At 36.2% G+C, this 22,601-nt stretch overlaps 2 long non-coding RNA genes across 3 annotated transcripts in view; one reads left to right on the plus strand and one right to left on the minus strand.

Moving 5' to 3' along the window:
• The window catches only part of LOC140611970 (uncharacterized), a 132,440-nt gene that overhangs the window by 51,270 nt on the left and 58,569 nt on the right, over positions 1-22,601 (plus strand). The window lies entirely within an intron of this gene.
• LOC140612134 (uncharacterized) lies at positions 16,724-17,498 on the minus strand. Its single transcript, XR_012013447.1, has 2 exons — positions 17,343-17,498; positions 16,724-17,070 (listed from the first exon to the last, which is right to left on the minus strand). It is a non-coding gene; the product is annotated as an uncharacterized lncRNA (long non-coding RNA).

Below are 22,601 nucleotides of genomic sequence, written 5' to 3' on the forward strand. Positions count from 1 at the left end.
GGCATTTCTATACACTAACAATGAGACTGAAGAAAGAGAAATTAAGGAGTCGATCCCATTTACAATTGCACCCAAAACCATAAGATACCTAGGAATAAACCTAACCAAAGAGATAAAGGATCTATACCCTCAAAACTATAGAACACTTCTGAAAGAAATTGAGGAAGACACAAAGAGATGGAAAAATATTCCATGCTCATGGATTGGCAGAATTAATATTGTGAAAATGTCAATGTTACCCAGGGCAATGTACATGTTTAATGCAATCCCTATCAAAATACCATGGACTTTCTTCAGAGAGTTAGAACAAATTATTTTAAGATTTGTGTGGAATCAGAAAAGACACCGAATAGCCAGGGGAATTTTAAAAGAGAAAACCTTATCTGGGGGCATCACAATGCCAGATTTCAGGTTGTACTACAAAGCTGTGGTCATCAAGACAGTGTGGTACTGGCACAAACAGACACATAGATCAGTGGAACAGAATAGAGAACCCAGAAGTGGACCCTGAACTTTATGGGCAACTAATATTCGATAAAGGAGGAGAGACTATCCATTGGAAGAAAGACAGTCTCTTCAATAAATGGTGCTGGGAAAATTGGACATCCACATGCAGAAGAATGAAACTAGACCACTCTCTTTCACCATACACAAAGATAAACTCAAAATGGATGAAAGATCTAAATGTGAGACAAGATTCCATCAAAATCCTAGAGGAGAACACAGGCAACACCCTTTTTGAACTCGGCCACAGTAACTTCTTGCAAGATACATCCACGAAGACAAAAAAAACAAAAGCAAAAAGGAACTATTGGGACTTCATCACGATAAGAAGCTTTTGCACAGCAAAGGATACAGTCAACAAAACTCAAAGACAACCTACAGAATGGGAGAAGATATTTGCAAATGACGTATCAGATAAAGGGCTAGTTTCCAAGATCCATAAAGAACTTATTAAACTCAACACCAAAGAAACAAACAATCCAATCATGAAATGGGCAAAAGACATGAACAGAAATCTCACAGCGGAAGACCTAGACATGGCCAACAAGCACATGAGAAAATGCTCTGCATCACTTGCCATCAGGGAAATACAAATCAAAACCACAATGAGATACCACCTCACACCAGTGAGAATGGGGAAAATTAACAAGGCAGGAAACAACAAATGTTGGAGAGGATACGATACGGAGAAAAGGGAACCCTCTTGCACTGTTGGTGGGAATGTGAACTGTGGCAGCCACTCTGGAAAACTGTGTGGTGGTTCCTCAAAGAGTTAAAAATAGACCTGCCCTACGACCCAGCAATCGCACTGTTGGGGATTTACCCCAAAGATTCAGATGCAATGAAAGGCCGGGACACCTGCACCCCGATGTTTCTAGCAGCAATGTCCACAATAGCTAAACTGTGGAAGGAGCCTTGGTGTCCATCGAAAGATGATGGATAAAGAAGATGTGGTTTATGTATACAATGGAATATTCCTCAGCTGTTAGAAACCACAAATACCCACCATTTGCTTCAACGTGGATGGAACTGGAGGGTATGATGCTGAGTGAAGTAAGTCAATCGGAGAAGGACAAACATTATATGTTCTCATTCATTTGGGGAATATAAATAATAGTGAAAGGGAATATACGGGAAGGGAGAAGAAATGGGTAGGAAATATCAGAAAGGGAGACAGAACGTAAAGACTGCTAACTCTGGGAAACAAACTAGGGGTGGTAGAAGGGGAGGAGGGCGGGGGGTGGGAGTGAATGGGTGACGGGCACTGGGGATTATTCTGTATGTTGGTAAATTGAACACCAATAAAAAATAAATAAAAAAATAAGGTGTTATGTTGATTGATATATGGATATTGACCCATTCTTACATCCCTGGAATAAATCCTAATTGATTGTAATGAATGATCCTTTTAATATATTGTTAAATTCAGCTTTCTATATTTTGTTGAAAAGTTTTGCAGCTGTGTTCATCAGGGATATTTACCTATAGTATTCTTCTTTTGTTGTGACTGTGGTTTTGGTATTAGGGTAATGCTGGCCTCAAAGAATATATTTAGAAGCTTTCTTCCATCTTCTATTTGGTGGAATATTTAGAAAAGAATAGACACTAATCTTTAAAAGTTTGGTGGAATTCACCTATGAAGCCATTTGATGCTGGACTTTTGGGGGAGTTTTTTTGATTACTGGTTCAACTTTATTACTAGGAATGAGTTCAGATTTTGTTTCTTCCTGATTCAGTTTGGAGTATTGTATGTTTCTAGGTTGTCCAATTTTTTTAGTATAAATTTTCATAAGTTTTTTATAGTCCCTTATATTTCTGTGGTCTTGGTTCTCTTTCATTTCTGCTTTTATATGACTCAGTTCTCTTTTTTCTTGAAGAATTTGGCTAAAAGTTTTTCAATTTTGTTATCTTCTCAAAGAACCAGGTGTTGACTTCATTGATCTTTTCTATTTTGTTTTTTGTTTTTGTTTTTGTTTGTTTGATTGTTTTAGTCTTGACTTTATTTCCACTGTGATCTTTATTTCTTTCCTTCTAACTTTGGGCTTTGTTCTTTTTCTTCTTCCTTTGGGTATAACGTTAAATTGGGATTTTTCTTGTTGCCTGAAGTAGACCTGTAATTCTGTAAACTTTCCACTTAGAACTCTTTTGCTGCCTCCCAAAGATTTAGGATTGATCATTTTTCATTTGTTTCCATGTTTTTAAAAAATTATTTCTTCAATGATCCAATGGCTACTTAATATCTTATTGTTTAGCCTCCAAGTGTTTGTGTTTTTTTTTGTTTTTGTTTTTGTTTTTGTTTTTTTTTTTTGGTTGCTGCTGTAATTTTTACTTTCATATCATTGTCAGAATAGATTCTTGACAATTTCACTCTTCTTAATATATATGTATATATATGTGTGTGTATATATATAGTCAATCTTTCCCTTTATGTCTGCTATTATTTGCTTTTGTATTTAGGTGTTCCTATGTTAGGTACATAGATATTTGCTATTGTTAGTCTCTTGCTAGATCGATCCTTTTATCACTACATAATACCTTTCTTTCTCTCTTGTTACAGTCTTTAAGATCTAGTTTGTCTGATACATGTATTACTATCTGGCTTTTTGTTTGTGTTTTTTTTGCTTTCATTTGCATGGGATATTTTTTTTCCATCCCTTTAAGTCTCTTTGTGTCTTTAGATCTGAAGTGAGTCTCTTGTAGGCAGCATATAGATGGGTTGTGTAAGTTTATCCATTCAGCAATCCTGTGCATTTTAATTGGAGCATTTGGTCCATGACATTTAAAGTAATTATGGGGCAGCTCTAGTTGCTCAGTGGTTTAGCGCCACCTGGGGCCCAGATCATGACCCTGGGGTCCCGGGATCGAGTCCTGCCTTGGGCTCCCTGCATGGAGCCTGCGGCCTGTGTCTCTGCGCGCCTCTCTCTCTCTCTCTCTCTCTCTCTCTCTGTGTGTGTCTTGTGAATAAAATAAAAATCTTTAAGAAAAAAAAAAAGAATTAAGGATAAGTGTGTACCTGTTGCCATTTTGTTCATTGTTTTTTTTCATTGTTTTTACGGTTCTCTGCTCCTCTTATGCATCTTTGTGATTAATGCCTTTCTTTAGTTTTGTGCTTGTATTCTTCTAACTTTTCTGCTGATCCAACTTGTATTTTGGCTTGTGGTTACCAGGAGATTCCTATATAACATCCAAGTATTTGATATTTTATACTTAGTTAATGGTTGCTTAAATTTAAACATATTCTAAAAACACAAAATTTTTACTTTGCTGCTCCATAGTTTATTTGATGTCATAGCTTATTTTTAAATTTGGTGAGTCTCCCAATTTTTTAGATATAATCAATTGTAGCATTTTTATCCGTTAACTCTCATTTTAGCTTTATAATCTATCTTTGCTTTTATTCATGAATTTTTTTTTATTTCCTAGTTGTGACTTTTCCTTTTCTACTTATATAAATCCCATTAATATTTCCTGAAAAGCCTCTTCAATGGTGATGAACTACTTTAGCTTTTTCTGGGGGAAATCTATCCTTTATTTAGTTCCGAATGATAACTTTACTAGGTAGGCTATCTTGGTTGTAGATATTTTCCTTTTAGCACCTTGAATATATCCTGTCACTACCTTTTGGGCCTGCAACAGTTTTGCTGAAAATCAGCTGATAACCTTATGAGGTTTCCTTTGTTCATAACTAGTTGTTTGTCTCCTATTGCTTTTAGGATTCTCTTTGTCTCTAATCTTTGTTACTTTATTATCATGTGCTGTGGTATGGACCTTCTTGAATTCATCTTATTTGGGGCTTTCTTTCTGTGCTTCCTGGACGTGGATGTCTGTTTCCTTCCCCAAATTAAAGTTTTTAGCTATTATTTCTTCAAATAAAGTTTCTCCCCTTTCTCTCTCTTCTTCTGGAACCCCAATAATGTAAATGTTAATATGCTTGCTATCCTAGGGATCCCTTAACTTATCTTCATTTGTAAAATTCTTTTTTCTTTTTGCTGTTCAGCTTGGTTGCTTTCCATTATTGTCTTCCAGACTGCTGATCCAACCTTCTGTATCTTGTAATATGCTGTTGATTCACTCTACTGTGTTTTTTTTTTAATTTCAGTTATTGCATTTTTCAACTCTCATTGGTTCTTTTTAATATCTTTGTTGAAGTTCTCACTGAGTTTGTCTATTCTTCAGTCATGTGAGCATTTTTTTGAACATGACTTTCTGAACTCTCTATAAGGTAGATTGCTCATTTCTCTTATACTTAATTCTTAGGTTTTGCCTTTCTGTTTTGTTTCTATCTCCTCATTTTGTCTGACATTTTGTCTGTGTTTGTCTCGAAGAATTAGGAAGAACAGTTAATTCTTCTAGACTTGAAGAAATGGCCTTGTGTAGAAACATATACTGTGTCCACTGTGTGCCTGGTAGTATTGGCTGGCTGGAGCTATAGCAGCCATGGGCTGGTTTGTGGGTCCCGGGGCACTCTGAGCTGGTATTACTCTGATGGAATGACCAGAGCTGAAATGGGCAGGTACCAGGCAGTCCTGAGGCTCTATGCATACAGGCCATCTATGTGGGACAGCAGAAGCTGAGGTAGGTACAGGGTGGGTGTCCTAGGACGCTCTGTGGTGGGATAGCTGGACCTGAAGCAAATGCAAGCCAAGGGTCGGTGGGGCGCTCCTTGTAGGGAGGTACCCTGGTGGGACCACTGGAGCCAAAGCTGGCATAAGCAGAGGTGTTTCTGGAGTGCCTCATGCAGGAAGGACCTGGGCAAGATATCAAGAGCTAAAGCAGGCATGGTCTGGGTGGGCTCTGGGCTGTTCCATGCAATGTGAGTCCTTTGGGTGGAACCCCCAAAGTAGGTATGGGCTAAGTGATCCTGAGGTGCTCTACAAAGAGGATTCCCTGACAAGTCAGGTATAATTAAAATCAGTATGGGCCTGGCATTTCTCAGGGTTTTTTGCATCTGTTGCCATAGCAAGATGGCTGAGCTGATAGTAAGCACTATCCAGAAGTGATCCATTGTGTGTCAGATTCATGGCACTTTGGGGGGATAGCTGGGGCTGCTATGAGCCAGGTACTTGCTGAGATGGCAAGCTGGCTAGGGCATCTAGCTCTGCTTATGTCTGTGCTATCAAAGTTGAAGGGAAACAATAAATAATACTCATGGGACTCTCCAATCCCAGAGATTGTTCCAGCAACCCCTCAGTAGTTTAGTAAAATTTAAGGGCTGGTTCCTTTATTCTACTTGGTCTTTTACTGTGGTTTTTGTTTTTGTTTTCTGTGGTCCAGGTTATCTGGGGCTGGTGTGGGATGGGGTCCTGTGGCTCAGTAAGGTAACAGGCTACTAGGGCACCCAGATCCTGCTCCCATCATTATCAAGGTGGAGGGGAAACATGAACCACAGCACTTGCCTATCCCTCTAACCCCAGAGAGCATTGCAGAAGGCTCCCTGTCACTTGGCAGAGAGTTCCTTTATATTCTAATTGACCTTTCAAACTGGCTTTTTTTGTGCCCTTTGTCAAACCAGTCTGCTTATGGTCCATCAGTACTATCTCCCCTCACTGCAGTTAACAGCATTAGGGGCGAGTTTTTTGTCATTACTGTGTCCCCATCTATCCTGCCATTCTCTAGTGGTCCCCCTATCCTGTGTTGTGCAGCAACTGTTCAATCGGCCCTCAGTTCTTTTTCAGGAGGAATTGCTCTGTATGTAGGTACAGATTCAGTGTGTCAGTAGAGGAAGTGAGTTCAGGGTCTTCCTACATCACCCTCTTGATCTGTCCCCTGGTCAAAATTATGTAAGCTTGTGACAAAATGTGTGCTTTTACTCTACATGGACTGTCTTCAAAATATGTCTGATAAGGATTCAAAAAAGCCTAGAAATTCCTACTACCCACCTTTTGTTTTTGAAGATTTATTTATTTATCGAAGAGCAAGAGAGAGAGAGAGAGCACAGAGGGAGGAGGAGAAAAGACTCCCTGCTGAGCAGAGAGCCCGATGCAAGGCTTGATCTCAGGACCCTAAGATCAGGACACCAGCCAAAGGCACACATTTTCACCAGCTGAGTCACCCAGGCACCTCCCCCCACCACATACACACACACTACCCACTTTGAAGCCAATTTAGGAATTTAATTTTGTAGTTAAAAATGACATAAGTACTATGGTCCAAAGGTACAGAAATTCTAGAATTAAGTTTGAGGAAAGAGATAAAGACAGAAGTGTCAATGATTTAAATGAACTTGCTTTGCCAATCCTGTAGTATATATCTCTATCAGAAATATAGCCAGGAAATCGAAGAGAAAGATGGGCCTATTGAATACATTCTGGAATAGTTTATCTTTTATACTAATAAATTGACATGACAGTTTTAAACACTATGATGAACTTGATTTCAAAATGCTACATTTTTCATCTTCCTCAGTGTTAGACCTTGGCTAGTTCTTTGGCTAGTCCTCCATTTTTCAACACAAATTTACTAAATATGTAAATGACTTTTTGGATCACCTCATCTGAATTTCAGACAATTGTTCCCATTTGCAAAGAGGAGTACGAGAAGTTAGAGAATATGAAATGCAAAATATGTATATTGACAACAAACTATGATACAAAGTAGAAAAGTAGTGTCATCTGACATAAGTAACTATGTTGTTATAATACAGGTTATAAAGTGACATTATGATGGGCAACACTTCCAATTTTTTAATAGTGGTTTTTGTAGTTTATTTTAGTAGGTTTTTTTTAGTTTATTTTCTCTACTATTGTAGCTTATTTACATACTTTCTCTAACTAAAATCAAGTACCACAATCCCCCAAATGCATTTTTTTAGGAGAGAGTTGCAAGAGCTTCTAGAAGTTAGAGTTTAGATGCTCATAGAATGGAATTGTTATGATGGTCTGTTATCTTAGCAGAAAATGAGAATGGCTATTCAAAAATGGGAACAATTGTCTGAAATTCAGATGAAGTGATCCAAAAAGTCTAATATCCTATAGTACCCACAACCAGATAAATGAAGTATATTAGAGAAGATATTCATATTGAGGGTACAAACATCCTTTATTGAATGTCTAAAAGGTGCTAGGAGCTATACTACTTTCTATCGCATTATACAAATTAGCTTTCACAATAGTGTGAGGCAGGTCTTATAAATGGAACCAAGAATTTGGAAAAAAAAATCATTTCTTAGGACTAACTTTTAAACTATTTTAGAGTAAAAATAGGCAAAACCATGTTTTTAAAAAAGGAAGAAATGGTTTGAAAATGACTAAAATTCGAATAAATGCTTTATCACAGCAAAACAGTCAAGTTAAAGAGGATGGGAAGCCATTGAATTTTGAAACTGAAGATTCACATGGCGTATCAGACTTATTACCGAGAGAGGATAACCTAAAACCCAGCCATAGCTCTGTCCTACTGATGAAGCCATCCTTAATATAGAAGTAACCAGCAATGGATTGTGACCAGTGTATCTGAAACATTTCTGTCCTAATGATAAAGCAATCAATATTTTGAGATGGATTTATCAGGTCGTCTTACAGTTATGCCATTAAATTTTCACATCATTCAATTCTCCTTACTTCGATCTTAATCTCCTTAAGCAATTTTCTTATAATAAGTTCCCTCTATTACTCTTGAACTTCAGGGAAAAAAATGGATGGCAGGTATTCCTATTCTTGTAACAGTTTTTCTCATTAGGAATCAACATCCCTAATACACATACATCAACGTTCCTTATTCATAGAATACATGGGTTTCGGTTAACTGCCACTCAGAGAGATGGACACGCTTTCCCTTTGTCAAAACCAATCAGACTCCTGGGCCTCATACAGCAAACCCTGCATTGTGTGTTTGCGTGTTGACTGGCTTGTCCCTGGGTGAACACATAACCCAGTGTCTTATGACAAGAGTATGTAGATGCAAGCATGAATTGTCCTGTGTTGCACTTCTGTGATAACCACCATTATTGCCATTTTACAAATGAGAAATGGAGGTTTATTTATTTATTTTTTCTTGTAGAAATGGAGGTTTAGAGAGATTGCATTGCTTTTGAAGGTCACATAGCAAGTAGAAGCAAAAGATTTGAAAATTTCTACAAGAACATTCAAAGGATTCCTTCCATCCAGCTAGTAGTATCACAGATGTTTTGAATAGAAGTCCTAAATTTCCTAGAAACCACTACATTTACTAGTAACTAATAGTTCACTAGCGACACCTGGGTGGCTCAGCAGTTGGGCAGCTGCCTTTGGCTCAGGTCATGATCCCAGGATCCAGTCCTGCATTGGACACCTGAGAAGAGCCTGCTTATCCCTCTGCCTGTCTCTACCCCCTCACCCCCTGTGTCATGAATAAATAAATAAATCTTTAAAAAAAAAAACAGTTCACTAAACGTTCATAATTATAGTTAAATTAAGGGTATGACTCCTTTTTCACAACTCCTCATCAAAAGAAAATATTCCATAAGTGATGACCGGGTTAATTCAGGAAGGACCCAAAGTGGAAACTATATTATGTAGTTTGTTACATTTTTTAAATTGAAGTAGAGTTGACACACAGTGCTGTATTTGTTCAGAGGTACAACATCATGATGGACAATTCTATACATCAGACGGTGCTTACCATAACTACAGGTACCATCTGTCGTCATAGTGACTATATTGTGTGTGCTGTACTTTTCACCTCCCCAATTTACAGACTTAATAAGTTTCTACCTCTTCATCCCTTAGACAGTGTTGTCCATATTCCCACTCTCCTCCCTTCTTGAAAACACCATTTTGTTCTCCGTATTTGAGTCTGCTTCTGTTTGTTAGATGTCACATGCAAGTGAAATCTTACAGTATTTTTCCTTCTCTGTTTGACTAATTTCACTTAGCATAATACCATCTAGGTCCATCCATGTTGTTGCAAATGGCAAGATCTCCATTTTTTTGTGGATGAATAATATTACACTGTGTGTACATACCACTACTTCTTTATCCATTCGTTTATTGGTGGACACTTAGGTTACTTCCACATTTGGCTACTATAAATAATACTGTCATAAACATAGGAGTGCTTTTAGCTTCTTGAATTAATGTTTTCAATTTCTGGGGTTAAAATTCAGTAGTGATATTACTGGATCATATGGTATTTCTATTTAAACTTTTTAAGGAATGCCCATATTCATTTCCACAGTCGTTGTACCAATTTACGTTTCCACCAACAGCATATGAGGGTTCCCTTTACTGTACATTGTTGCCAACACTTGTTATTTCTTGTCTTTTTTGATACTAGCCATTCTGACTGGTGAGAAGTGGTATCTAATTGTGGTGATTTTTTGTGTGGATTGTTTTTTTCTTGCATTAGATTTTAATATTTCCATGATGATTAGTGATGCCAAGCATCACTTCATATGTCTGTTGGCCATTGCATGTCTTAGGAAAAATGTTAACTCGGGTCTTCTACCCATTTTTACATTGGATCGTTTTATTGATGTTGAGTCATCTAAGTTCTTTATATATTTTGGATATCAACCCCTTCTTGGATATAACATTTGCAAATATCTTTTGTTCTGTAGGCTGCCTTTTTTCCTGCTGTTTAAAAGCTTTTGTGTGTATATGTGTATATGTAGTCCCAGTGGTTTATTTTGCCCACCATCACCACCACCTTTCCTGAGGAGACCTATCCATAAACATATTACTTAGACTCTTGCCCAAAGACTCATATTCATGTTCTCTTTAAGAAATCTAATAGTGTGGGGTCTCAATTTAGGTCTTTAATTCATTTTGAGTTTTTGTGTATATTGAAAAAGTGGTCCAGTTTTCCCAATACTATTTGTTGAAGTACTATTTATCTTTTCCCCATTGTATGTTTGTGCTTCCTTTGTTGTAGACTGAGCATATAAGTATGGGTTGATTTTTGGGCTCTCTATCCTGTTCTATTGATTTATATGTTCATTTTTGTGCCAATAACATACTGTTTCACTAACAGCTTTTTACTATATCCTGTAACCTGAGATTATGATACCAGAGATTTGTTGTTCTTTCTTAAGGTTATTTTGGTTCTTCGGGGTCTTTTGTGGTTACATACAAATTTTAGGATTAGTCCGGATTCAAGAAAATGCAATTGATATTTTGATAGGTTTGTACTGAATCTGTAAATTGCTTAGGTAGAATGGACATTTTAACTATTTTTCCAATCTATGAGCAGGGTATATTTTTCTATTCATTTGTGTTGTCCTCAATTTCTTTTATCCAGTATCTTTTAGTTTTTAGAGTACCGGTCTTTTACTTCCTTGGTTAAATTTATTCCCAGGTGTTTTATACTTATTGGTATAATTGTAAATGGAATTGTTTCCATAATTTCTTTTTTTGCTACTTTGTTATTAGTATATAGTAATGCAACAGACTACTCTGTATTAATTTTGTGTCTTGCAAGTTTACTGAATTCATTTATTCTATTACTTTTTTTGGTGGAGTGTTTAGTCTCCTATATTATCATGTCATCTGCAAATAGTGGCAATTTTACTTCTTTACCAATTTAGATGCATTTCAGTTCTTTTTATTTTCTAAATTCTGTGGCTTTGACTTCAGTACTACTTCAAATAATAATGATGAGTGGATATATTTGTTCATGATCTTACAGGTAAAGCTCTCTATTTTTCCCCATCGAGTGAGATGTTAGATCTGGAATTTTCATATGCAACCTTTATTTTGTTGAGAGATATTCCCCCTAAACCCACTGTATTGAGAATTTTTATCATGAATAGATGGGAAAAAAAGCATTTAACAAAATTCAACATTTATTGAAATGATCATATGTTTTTTTCCTTTCTCTTGTTAACACCATGTGTCATGTTGATTTATTTGCTTATATTGAAATATCTTTGCATCTGTACAATAAATCCCACTTGACTATGCTGAATGATTCTTTTGATGTATTGTCAAAATCAGTTTGCTAATAGTTTGTTAAAGATCTTGAACTTTTGATCATTAAGGATACATTGGTCTGTAGTTTTCTTTGCATGTTTATTTTTCTGGTTTGGTATTAAAATAATGCTGGACTCAAAGAATAAATTTGAAAGCTTTCTTTCCTCTTCTATTTATTGGGATAGTTTGAGGAGGGTAGGTATTAAATCTTCTTAAAATAAGTACTTGGTAAAATTCACCTATGAATCTATATGGTCCTGGATTTTACTTGTTGAGAATTTTTTGCTTACTGATTCAATTCTGTGGCTAGTAATCTCTTCAGATTTTCTGTCTTTCTGAGTCTATTTTGGAACATTGTGTATTTCTAGGAATTTTACATATCTTCTAGCTTGTCTAATTTATTGCCCTATAATTTTTCATATTTTATAATCTTTATTTCTGTGGTATGGGTTGTTACTTCTTACATTTCTAATTTTATTTGGTCCTCTCATTTTTTTATGAGTCTGGTTAAGGGTTTATCAATTTTGTTTATCATTTCAAAGAACCAGTTTTTGGTTACATTATTTTTTTTTCATTTAGTATCATTTATTTCCACTGTGATCTTTATTTCCTTCTTTCTAGAAGTTTAGGCTTTCTTTGTTATTCTTTTTCTAGTCTCTTTAGGTGTAAAATTAGATTGAGATTTTTTTTATTGTTTCTTGAGATAGGTCTGTAATGCATTAAGTTTCTCTCATAGAGCTTCTTTAACTACATTCCTCTTTGGGTTCACAGATAATTACAATTTTTAGACCCTCCTGTTGGATCAGTCATTATCCTTATGTAATGCCCTCCCTGTATCTTGTTACAACCTTTGTTTTCAAGTCTACCTTGTATGATGTAAATATTGCTATAATGCCTTTTTTACTTCCATTCAAGTGGAATATCTTTTTCCATCCCTCCATTTTCAGTGTATAGATGTTTCTAGGTCTGAATTGAATCTCTTGTAGGCAGCATATAGGTGGATACTATTTTTATCCCTTTCAGCAATGCTAGGTCTTTTAACTCAAGTATCTACTCCATATACATTTAATTATTGGTATATCCTTATAACCATATTACTAATGTTGTCTAGTTGTTTTTATAGTTTTCCTCTGTTCTTTTTTTTTTTAATCTCTCATTCTCCTTATTTTCTGTGGTGATTCTCTTTAGTGTTATGCTTGGCTTCCTTTGTCTGTATTTTTCCAAGTTTTTATTTAAACTACCAAAACTAAAACAGGAAGAAATAGAAAACTTGAACAAATTGATAACCAGCAAATAAATTGAATTAGTAATCAAAAATCTAACAAACAGAAGTCTAGGGCCAGATGGTTTCACAGGGGGAATTCTACTAAACATTTGAGAAAGAATTAATACCTATTCTCAAACTGTTCTAAAAAATAGAAATGGAAGGAAAACTTCTAGATTCGTTCCATGAGGCCAACAGTATTCTGATATCAAAACCAAAGACTGCACTAAGAAAGAGAACTATAGGCCATATCCCAGAGGAACATGGATACAAAAATTCTCAATAAAATACTAGCAAATTGAATCCAACAGAACATTAAAAGAATCATTCACCACATCAGGTGGTATTTATTTCTGGGCTCCTGGGAGGTTTAATATTCACAAATCAATCAATGTGATACTCTACATTAATAAAAGAATGGATAAGATCCATAGGATTCTTTTGATCGATCCTTTAGTATACCAGCTATTTAGCATGACAGCTAAAGTAGTTATAAACCTGGGCTTCTTGAAGGTTTATGGGGGTGACCTGACAAGAGGGCTAGAGCTGAAGTGGGCATGAGTTAGAAGGAGCCTGGGCTCTTCCATGGAGTGGTTGCCCTCATGGGATGGCTGGAGATAAAAGGGGTACTGGCTGGGAGGTCTGAGGGTACCCTCACAAGGGGAAGACCTGGGACACAACTGGAGATAAAGCAAGTGTGGACTGGAAGATCCAGAGATACATCATCCAGAGGTTGAAGATGTGCAGGCTATCGTATTTCAGGTTGCTTTATGCCTGTGTCACCTTGGCCAGGTGGCTGTAACTGTAGGGGATGCTGTCCAGGTATGTCCCAGTGTATGTTCCACTAGGGCTGCCTCGGGTGGATGACTGGTGCTTGCTGAGGCAGAATTTGAACTAAGGCACCTGGATCTTGTTCCATCTGCACTATCAAGGTAAAAGGGAGATGGCTCTGGCCAGCACCTCCAACTCTGAAGAATGTTCTATGGCTCTTCCACCATTTGGTAGAGTCCTAAAGCTATTCCTTTATATTCTAATTGATCTTTTAAAATACAATTTTCTTTTTCCCTATGTCCCAGAGCACCTGACATTGGTATGGATTAAGGGCCCAATGGTGCTGAAGAGGCAGGCCAGTGTACTTCATCCCTGCCCTCGTGTGTGCTATCAAAGTGGAGAGGGAATGTAAACTGTGGTGTTTGCCAGCCCCTCTGACACCAGAAAGAGTTCCAGCAGGCCCCCCACTGTTTGGCAGAGGGATACTTTGTTATGGTTGTCCTTTCAAGCCACAACTTTTATCCGTGACTAAAAATATGGATGAATTTGCTCACAGTCACACGGTACTATCCCTCCCCACTGCAGTTCAGAATGTTGGGAAGGGGATTCACGGTCATTACTGTATTTCCATTTCTCTTACGGACTATGTGGTACCTCTATCTTCATGGTATAGAAGTTGTTTAGTCAACCCCCAGGGTGTGTGTGTGTGTGTGTGTGTGTGTGTGTTTGTTTCGTTTCCAAGAGGAATTCTTATTGGAGATTTGGTATGTCCATGGAGGAGGTATGTTCAGGGTCTTCCTATGTCACTATCTTGGGCACTCTTTCTCTACGCCCTTATTTTTTCTTTTATGTCTAATTTTATTGATTTGAATCTTTTTTTTTTTTTGGTCATTCTGACAAAAAGTTTATCAATTTTACTTTTCCAAAGAACAAGCTCTTGGTTTCATTTTTTTCTATTATTAGTCTCTATTTCATTCATTTCTACCTTGATCTTACTATTTCCTTCATTCTACTGACTTTAGGCTTTGTTTCTCCTTTTTCTACTTCCTCTTAGTATAAAGTTAGATTATTAGAGAGTTCTCATCTTTCGAGGTAGCCCTGTTTTGATATAAATGTCCTTAATCTGCTTTTGCTGCACTCCAAAGACTTTAAACAGTTGAATTTCCATTTTCATTGGTCTTTTTATTTTCGGATTTCCCCTTCCATTTTTTGGGTGACCCATTGGTTGGTAAAGTAATTACGTTCTTTAGCTTCCATGTGTTTGTGTTTTGTCCAAAATCATTTCTAGTTTCATACCATTGGTCAGAAAAGTTGCTCAATAGGACTTCAATCTTCTTAAACTTGAGAGCTATTGGGATCCCTGGGTGGCTCAGTGGTTTAGCACCTGCCTTCAACCCACGGCATGATCCTGGGATGGAGTTCCACTCGGGCTCCCTACATGGGGTCTGCTTCTCCTTCTGCCTGTGTCTCTGCCCCTCTCTCTCAATCTCTCTCATGAATAAATAAAATCTTAACTCAATTTTTTTTTTGTTTGTTTGATCACTAAAATGTGATCTATCCTGGAGAATATCCATGTGCACTTGAAAAGACTGTGTATTCTGTTTCTGGACGGAGTGTTCTGTGCTTACCTATTAAATCCATCTGTTCTAATGTGTTGTTCAAAGTCACTGTTTCCTTATAGACTTTTAAATTTGTCTAGATGATCTATTCACTGATATGAGTGAGTGTTAAGGTTCCCCACTACTATTGTTTTACTGACCATTTCTCCATTTGTGTCTGTTGGTATTTGCTTTATGTATTTAGGTGCTCATATGTTGGGTACATAGATATTTATAATTTTATATCCTTTTGTCGGATTGATCTCTTTATCATTATGTAATGACCTTTATGTCTCTTGTTACAGTTTTTGTTTTCAAGTCTATTTTGTCTGGAAAAAAAGTATTACTTCTCCAGCTTTCTTTTTTAACCTCTCATTTGCATGGCATATCTTTTCTCACCCCTTCACTTTCAGTCTGTATGTGTCTTTAGGTCTGAAGTGAGTCTCTTGCAGGCAGCGTATGATGTTCATGTTTATCTATGCAGTTATCCTATGTCTTTTGATAACATTTGGTTGATTTACATTTAAAGTAATTATTAACAGGTATGTATTTTTTGCCATTGTGTATATTGTTTTGTGTGTGTGTGTGTGTGTGTTATGCTTGGGTAACTCTCTTTATTTTTTTGTGTATCAACCACAAATCAAAAACCACTAGGTTCATGTAAAACATCCTATGTGTACATCAATCTATACTTAGTTGATGGTCACTTAAGTGTAGACACATTCTAAAAGTATCAAAAATTATTCTCTCTTCCGTGTTTTATGTATAAACATAAAATGTCCTATTTCACATCTTTTTATTTTATGTATCCTTGACTAATTATAGATATATTTGATTTTACTACTTTTATGTTATAATTTCCATACTGGCTTTATAATGATTAATTTACTTTTTTGTGTTTGTTTTTAACAGTGAAATACTTCTTGCAGAATTTTATTCTTTCTAGTTATGTCCTATTCTTTCCACTTAAAGCATTCCTTTTAACTTTTTATTATTTTATTATTATTTTTTATATGGTAAGGCTTGCCTTGTGATGATGAACTCCTGTATTTTTTTTCAATTCTGAATGATTACTTTGGCAGGTAGATCATTCATGGTTGTGGATTTTCTCCTTTCAGCAATTTGTATTTCTCTAAACTGAAATATAATGAACATATAGATATATATTAGTTTTAGGTGTACAACATATTGATTCAACAATTCTCAGTGCTCACTATGATAATTACCATCTGTGACCCAAGATATTACAAAATATTGTAATATCATACTTATATTACTATATTACTTATATTGTACTTTTCATCTGTGTTTTATAACTGGAAATTTGTACCTTTTACTCCCCTTTGTTAATTTCACCAATCACCCCATCCACTTCCCCTCTGGCAACCACCAATTTGTTTGCTGTATTTAAGAATCTGTTTTTTGCTTTTTAATTTTCCACATATATGTGACAACATATGGCATTTGTCTTTCTCTAACTTATTCTACTTAGCATAATATACTTTACATCCATAGATGATGTGACAAATGGGAAAAAATCTTTTTAGGGCTGAGTAATATTCCATTAAAAATCTTCTTAGGGCTGAGTAATATTCCATTTTGTGTGTGTATGTGTGTGTGTGTGTGTGTGTGTATGTGTGTGTGTATGTGTGTGTGTGTGTATATATATATATATATACACACACACACATATACATATATACATTTAAAAATTAAAAAAATATTTCAATAAAACTGCCTAGCTGGCTCTGGGCTGCCCTTATCCACTCAGCCCATGTGCCCTCCTCCACCCTCCCTGCAAGTCCACAATGGGAAATTCCTCGGGAGGCCAAAATCTCTTCTGGAGACTTGTTCACCCAGTCTCCAAAGCACTCCAGTTTCTGGGATGGGATTTCAAGCAAACAGCAGGCTGGCTAGGAGTGTTGGGCATGGATCAGCCCTTGGCTGGGCACTGTCAGGCAGAGTGGGGGCACGCTGGAGGGAGATGATCTTAGGGTGTGCAGATGGCAGTCAGGTGAGGACCACAGGCTCTTGTTGGCATAAGTACCTGTAAGAGTAAAGCATCAGTGAGCTGCACGGTTGTTGCTAAGGACACTCATCCAGCTCATCCCACCTCCCTGGACAGCCACATTGGAAGCCTCCCAGTGGTTCTAAACCTTCTCTGCCCAACCTCCCCCCGCCCCCCACCACCAAACAGACCAAGATTCTGAAGGCTGTAGAGGTGACCAGCTCTCTTGGGGATAAATCTTACCCCTGCTCTGAGTCCCTTTCCCTGCCTGCTCCCCAACTCCCATGACTCAGTGGATCCCTCATGCTTACCCAACTCAGGTCAAAATGTGGTCCTCATCTGAATGCTTGAAAGCTGTCATCTCACAGACGCAGGAAAGAAGAGAAGTACAGACCTCTGGCTGTATTTTTAGCCAACTACTTTGTACCTTGTAACATCTTGAGACTTGACCATAATACCTAAAGAGTGGTGAGGTAGAACTGGGATAAACTCTGCCCACCCCCCCAGCCCACCCTCCCTTTTCTCCCCTTGCCCTGCGTTAAACACCACAAAGTCCTAACCCACCTTGCCTGCCTAAGGCCTCATTTGAGTGTAAAAAAAATAAATAAAATAAATAAATAAAATAAATAAATAAAACAAGTCACGATCCCAGGGGCCTGGGATTGAACCCTGAGTCGGGGGTCTCTGCTATATATATATAAATAAAAATATATATAAAAAATATATATATATAAATATATATAAAAATACACACACATGCCACATCTTTGTCCACTCATCTATCAATGGACATTTGGGTTGCTTCCATATTTTGACTATTGCAAATAATGCTACAATAAACATAGTGCACATGTCTTTTTGAATTAGTGTTTTGATTTTTATTTGGTAAATACTAGTGGTAGAATTACTGGATCATGTATTTATAAATTAATTTTTTGGAGGAATATCCATACTGTTTTTTGCAGTGGCTAATACCAATTTATATTCCTAGTAACAGTGCATTAGGGTTCCATTTTCTCACTGACTGGTAAAAGTGATATCTCACTGTAGTTTTGATTTCCATTTTCCTGATTAGTAATGTTGAGCATCTTCTCATACGTCTGTAGGCTGTCTTCTTTGGAAAAAATGTCTATGTGGGTTGTTTGCACATCATTAAATTAGATTTTTGTTGTATAAGTTAATTGTATACTTAGGATATTAACCTCTTACCAGATGTATCATTCTCCCATTCACTAGGCTGCCTTTTTGTTTCAATGTTGGTATCCAGTGCTTTGCAAAGCTTTTTGTTTTGTTATAGTCCAAATACTTTATTTTTGCTTTTGTTCCTCTTGTTTAAGGAGACATATCTGTAAATAAGTTGCTAGTGGTGATGCCCAAGAAATTATGCTATGTTTTCTCTTGGGAATTTTGTAGTTTCAGGGCTAACATTTACATCTTTAATCTATTTTGTGGTTTTTTTTGTGTGTGTGTATGGTCTAAGAAAGTAGTATAGTTTTATTCTTTTACATGCAGCTGTTAATTTTCCCCAACATTAGTTATTGAAAAGATTTTTCCCCACTGTATATTCTTGCCTTTTTTATTGTAGATCAATTAACCTTGTGGAGTTTCTCTCTCAGCTTTCTATCATGTTCTATTGATCTACATGTCTATGCTAGTACCTTATTGTTTTTATTACTATAGCTTTGTAGTATATCTTGCAATCTGGGATTGTATTAATTCAAGCTTTGCTCTTCTTTCTCAAGATTACTTTGGCTCTTTGAAGTCTTTAGTTCCATACAAATTTTAGTATTTTTTCTAGTTCTGTGAAAAAATGTTATGGTATTTTCACAGGGATTGAACTGAATCTGTAGATTACTTTGCATATTATGAACATTTTAATGACCTGAAATCTTCCAATCCATGAGTAGGGTATATTTTTCCATTTGTTTGTGTCACCCTTCATCCTCTATTTCTTTCATTAATTTTCAGAATATAAATCTTTTACCTGCCTGATTAAATTTATTCCATGGTATTTTACACTTTTTGGTGCAATTATAAATCAGACGTTCTTAATTTCTTGGATCATTTGTATCGTGTAGAAGAAATGCAACATTTCTGTATATTAGTTTTGCATTCTGAAACTATACTGAATTCTAAGCTTTTTTGTGAAGTCGTTAGGGTTTTGTATATTGTAGTATACATACAATATACTGTGTCATCTGGAAATTATGACAGTTTACTTCTTCTTACCAATTTGGATGCCTTTTATTTCTTTTGCGTGTAGGATTGTTGCAGTTAGGAATTCCAGTGCTAATGTTGAATAAAAGAAGTCAATGGTGGACATTACTCTTAGTCTTGATCTAGAGGAAAAGCTCTGTTTTTGATCTGTTTATGATGTGTTAGCTGTGAGTTTGTCACAAATGGCCTTTATTATGTAAGGTTTGTTTCCTCTAAGCCCACTTTGTTTTTTATCATGAATGGATGTTTTAGTTTGTGAAATGCTCTTTTTGCATCTATTGAGATGATCATATAGGTTTTATCCTTCCTTTTGTTAATGTGATATATATAGCACATTGATTTTTGTGAATATTGAACCACCTTTGCATCTCTGGAATAAATCCTACTTGATAATGATGAAAAATTGCTTTAATGTTTGCTCATATTTTGTTGAGGATTTCTGCATGTGTGTTAATCAGAGATATTGGCCTGTAGGTTTCTCTGTAGTATTTTTGTCTGGTTTTGGTATCAGGGTACTATAGGCCTCATTGAATGAATTTGGGAGTTTTCTTTCCTCTTCTACTTTTTGGAATAGTTTGAGAAAAAGAAGTATTAACTCTTCTTTAAGTGTTTCATAAAATTCACCTCTGAACCCATTTGCTCTGTACTTTTGTCTGTTGGGAATTTTTTTTCTTACTAATTCAAATTCATTACCAGTAGTCAGTCTATTCAAGGTTTCTATTTCTTCCTGATTCAGATTTGGAAGATTGTATATTTCTAGGAATTTATCTGTTTCTTCTAGGTTGTTTCATCTCTTTCACTTCTAATTTTATTTATTTTTGTCCTCTATCTTTTCAAAGAGCCAGTTCTTAGTTTTATTGGTCTTTTATATTTTTCTAGTCTCAATTTCATTTATTTCTGCTCTGGTCTTTATTCCTTCCTTTTGCTCACTTTTAAATAAACCTCTTTTGGGTGTTAATTAGGTGGAGATTTTTTTTCTCCCTTTTGAGGTAGCCCTTTAATATTATAAACATCCCTCTTAGAATTGTTTTTGCTTCATTCCAAACATTTTGGACCATTGTGATTTCATTTTAATTTGTCTCCATGTTTTCTTAAAAATTTCACTTATTTCTTGGATGACCCATTTGTTTAGTAGTATGTTATTTAGTCTCAATATATTTTTGTTGTTTTCCAGATTTTTTTTCTTGTCATTTCTAATTTCATAGTGTTATTTTCAGAAAAGTTGCTTAATAGGATTTTAATCTTCTATTTAGTGAGAATTGTTTTGTGTCTTAACATGTGATCTATCCTGGAGAGTATCCATGTGCATATGAAAATATGTATTCTGTTTTTGGATGGAATGTTCTACCTAAATGTACATATCTATTAGGTCCTTCTGGTCCAATGTGTCATTCAAAGCCAGTTTTCTTATTGATTTTCTGCCTAAACCAGCCGTTGAAGTAAGTAGGGTGTTAATGTCCCCTACTGTTACTGTGAGTTTGTCACTGTTTATGTTAATATTTGCTTTACATATTTAAGTCTTCATAGGTTGGGAGCACAGATATTTACAATAGTTATATCCTCTAGTTGGATTGATCCTTGAAGGATATTGTGTCCTTCATTGTCTTTTTTTTTTTTTTTAAGATTTTAATATTCATGAGAGACACACACACACACACACACACACACACACAGAGGCAGAGACACAGGCAGAGGGAGAAGCAGGCTCCATACAGGGAGTCCGACGGGGGATTCGATCCTGGGACCCCAGGGTCGTGCCCTGGGCTGAAGGAGGTGCTAAACTGCTGAACCACCCAGGCTGCCCTCTTCTTTGTCTTTTGCTATAGCTTTTGAAGTCTATTTTGTCTGATCAAAATATTGCTACCCTGATTGTTTTTAAATGTTTGCATGGTATATTTTTTTCTTCCCTTTACTCTCAGTCTGTATCTTTAGATGTGTAGATTCTCTTACATAGAAGCACATAGATGGGTCTTTAAAAAATCCATTTAGTTATTAGCCTATGTCTTTTGATTAGAGCTTTTAGTCCATTTATATTTAAAGGAATTATTGATAGGAACATACTAGTTGCCATTTTGTTTTTGTAGTTCTTTTGTTCTTGCAGTTTTTTTTAAGATTTTATTTATTTGAGAGAGAGAGAGAGAGAATGAGAGAGCACAAGCAAGGGGAGAAGGAGAAGCAGACTACCTGCTGAGCAGGGAGCCCTACGGCAGGTTCAATCCCAGGACTCCAGGAACATGATCCAAGTTGAAGGCAAATGATTAACTGACTGAGCCACCCAGGCATCCTTCTTCTTGCAGTTTGATAGTTTCTTTAGAATTATGCTTGGATTCCTTTCTCTTGTGTTTCAAAAATTTTTGATTTATAGTTACCATACTAGCTTTATATTTTGCTTACTACTTTGACTATGTTTTTATGTGTGAACTTTTTTTTTCCTTTCATAATTTTCTTCTAGCTATTGGCTTTACTTTCCATTTAAATCACCTTAACATTTCCTGTGAGGCCAATTTAGTGGTGATGAACTCATTTTTGTATGTTTGGGAAAGTTTCTCCATCTATTCTGAATGATAGTCTTGCTTGGTAATCTTGGTTGTAGGCTTTTTTCTTCCCGTACTTTATGTAATGCTGCTTCCTTTGGACTGTAATGTTTCTGCTGGAATATCAGCTGATATACCATAGGGCTTCCCTTCTGTGTAACTGTTTTCTTTTCCCTTGGTGCTTTAAAAGCTCTCTTTATCAGTACTTTGCCATGTCAATTCTTATGTATCTTGGTGTGGTTCTCCTTGGGTTCATCTTGTTTGGGGCTGTTTGTGAATCCGGGACATGTAGGTCTATTTCTTCCCCAGATTAGGGAAATTTCTGGCTGTTCTGTCTTCAACTAAATTTTCTGCCCTCTTTTCTCTCTTCCTTTTAACATCCCTATAATGTGAATGTTATTATGCTTGATACTGTAGAGGCCCCTGAACTTTTTTTTTCTTTTTTCTTTCCATTCCATAGATTCTTGATCACCGATCCAATATTCTGCATCTTCCAATTGGCTGTTGATTCCCTCTAGTGTATTTTTCAGCTCTGAAGCTTTTTTTATATTTTTAATCTCTTGAAGTTCTTACTGAGTTGACCCAGTATTCTCTCAAATCTGGTGAGAATCTTTATTATCATTACTTTGAACTGTTTATTAGGCATATTGCTGATTTCCTTTAGGCTCTTATTTGTATGATTTTTATTAGGTTATAATTCCTGTCTCTTCATTTAGTCTCTTTATATTATCCTACGTATTAGGTAGGTCAGCTACATCTACTGATCTTGAAAGTAGTGGTCTTGTAGAAATTGTCCTCTAGTGCATTCCCCCCTTTTCG

The sequence above is a fragment of the Canis lupus genome, chromosome 20 (assembly GCF_048164855.1).
Source record: "Canis lupus baileyi chromosome 20, mCanLup2.hap1, whole genome shotgun sequence".
Classification (NCBI taxonomy): domain Eukaryota; kingdom Metazoa; phylum Chordata; class Mammalia; order Carnivora; family Canidae; genus Canis; species Canis lupus.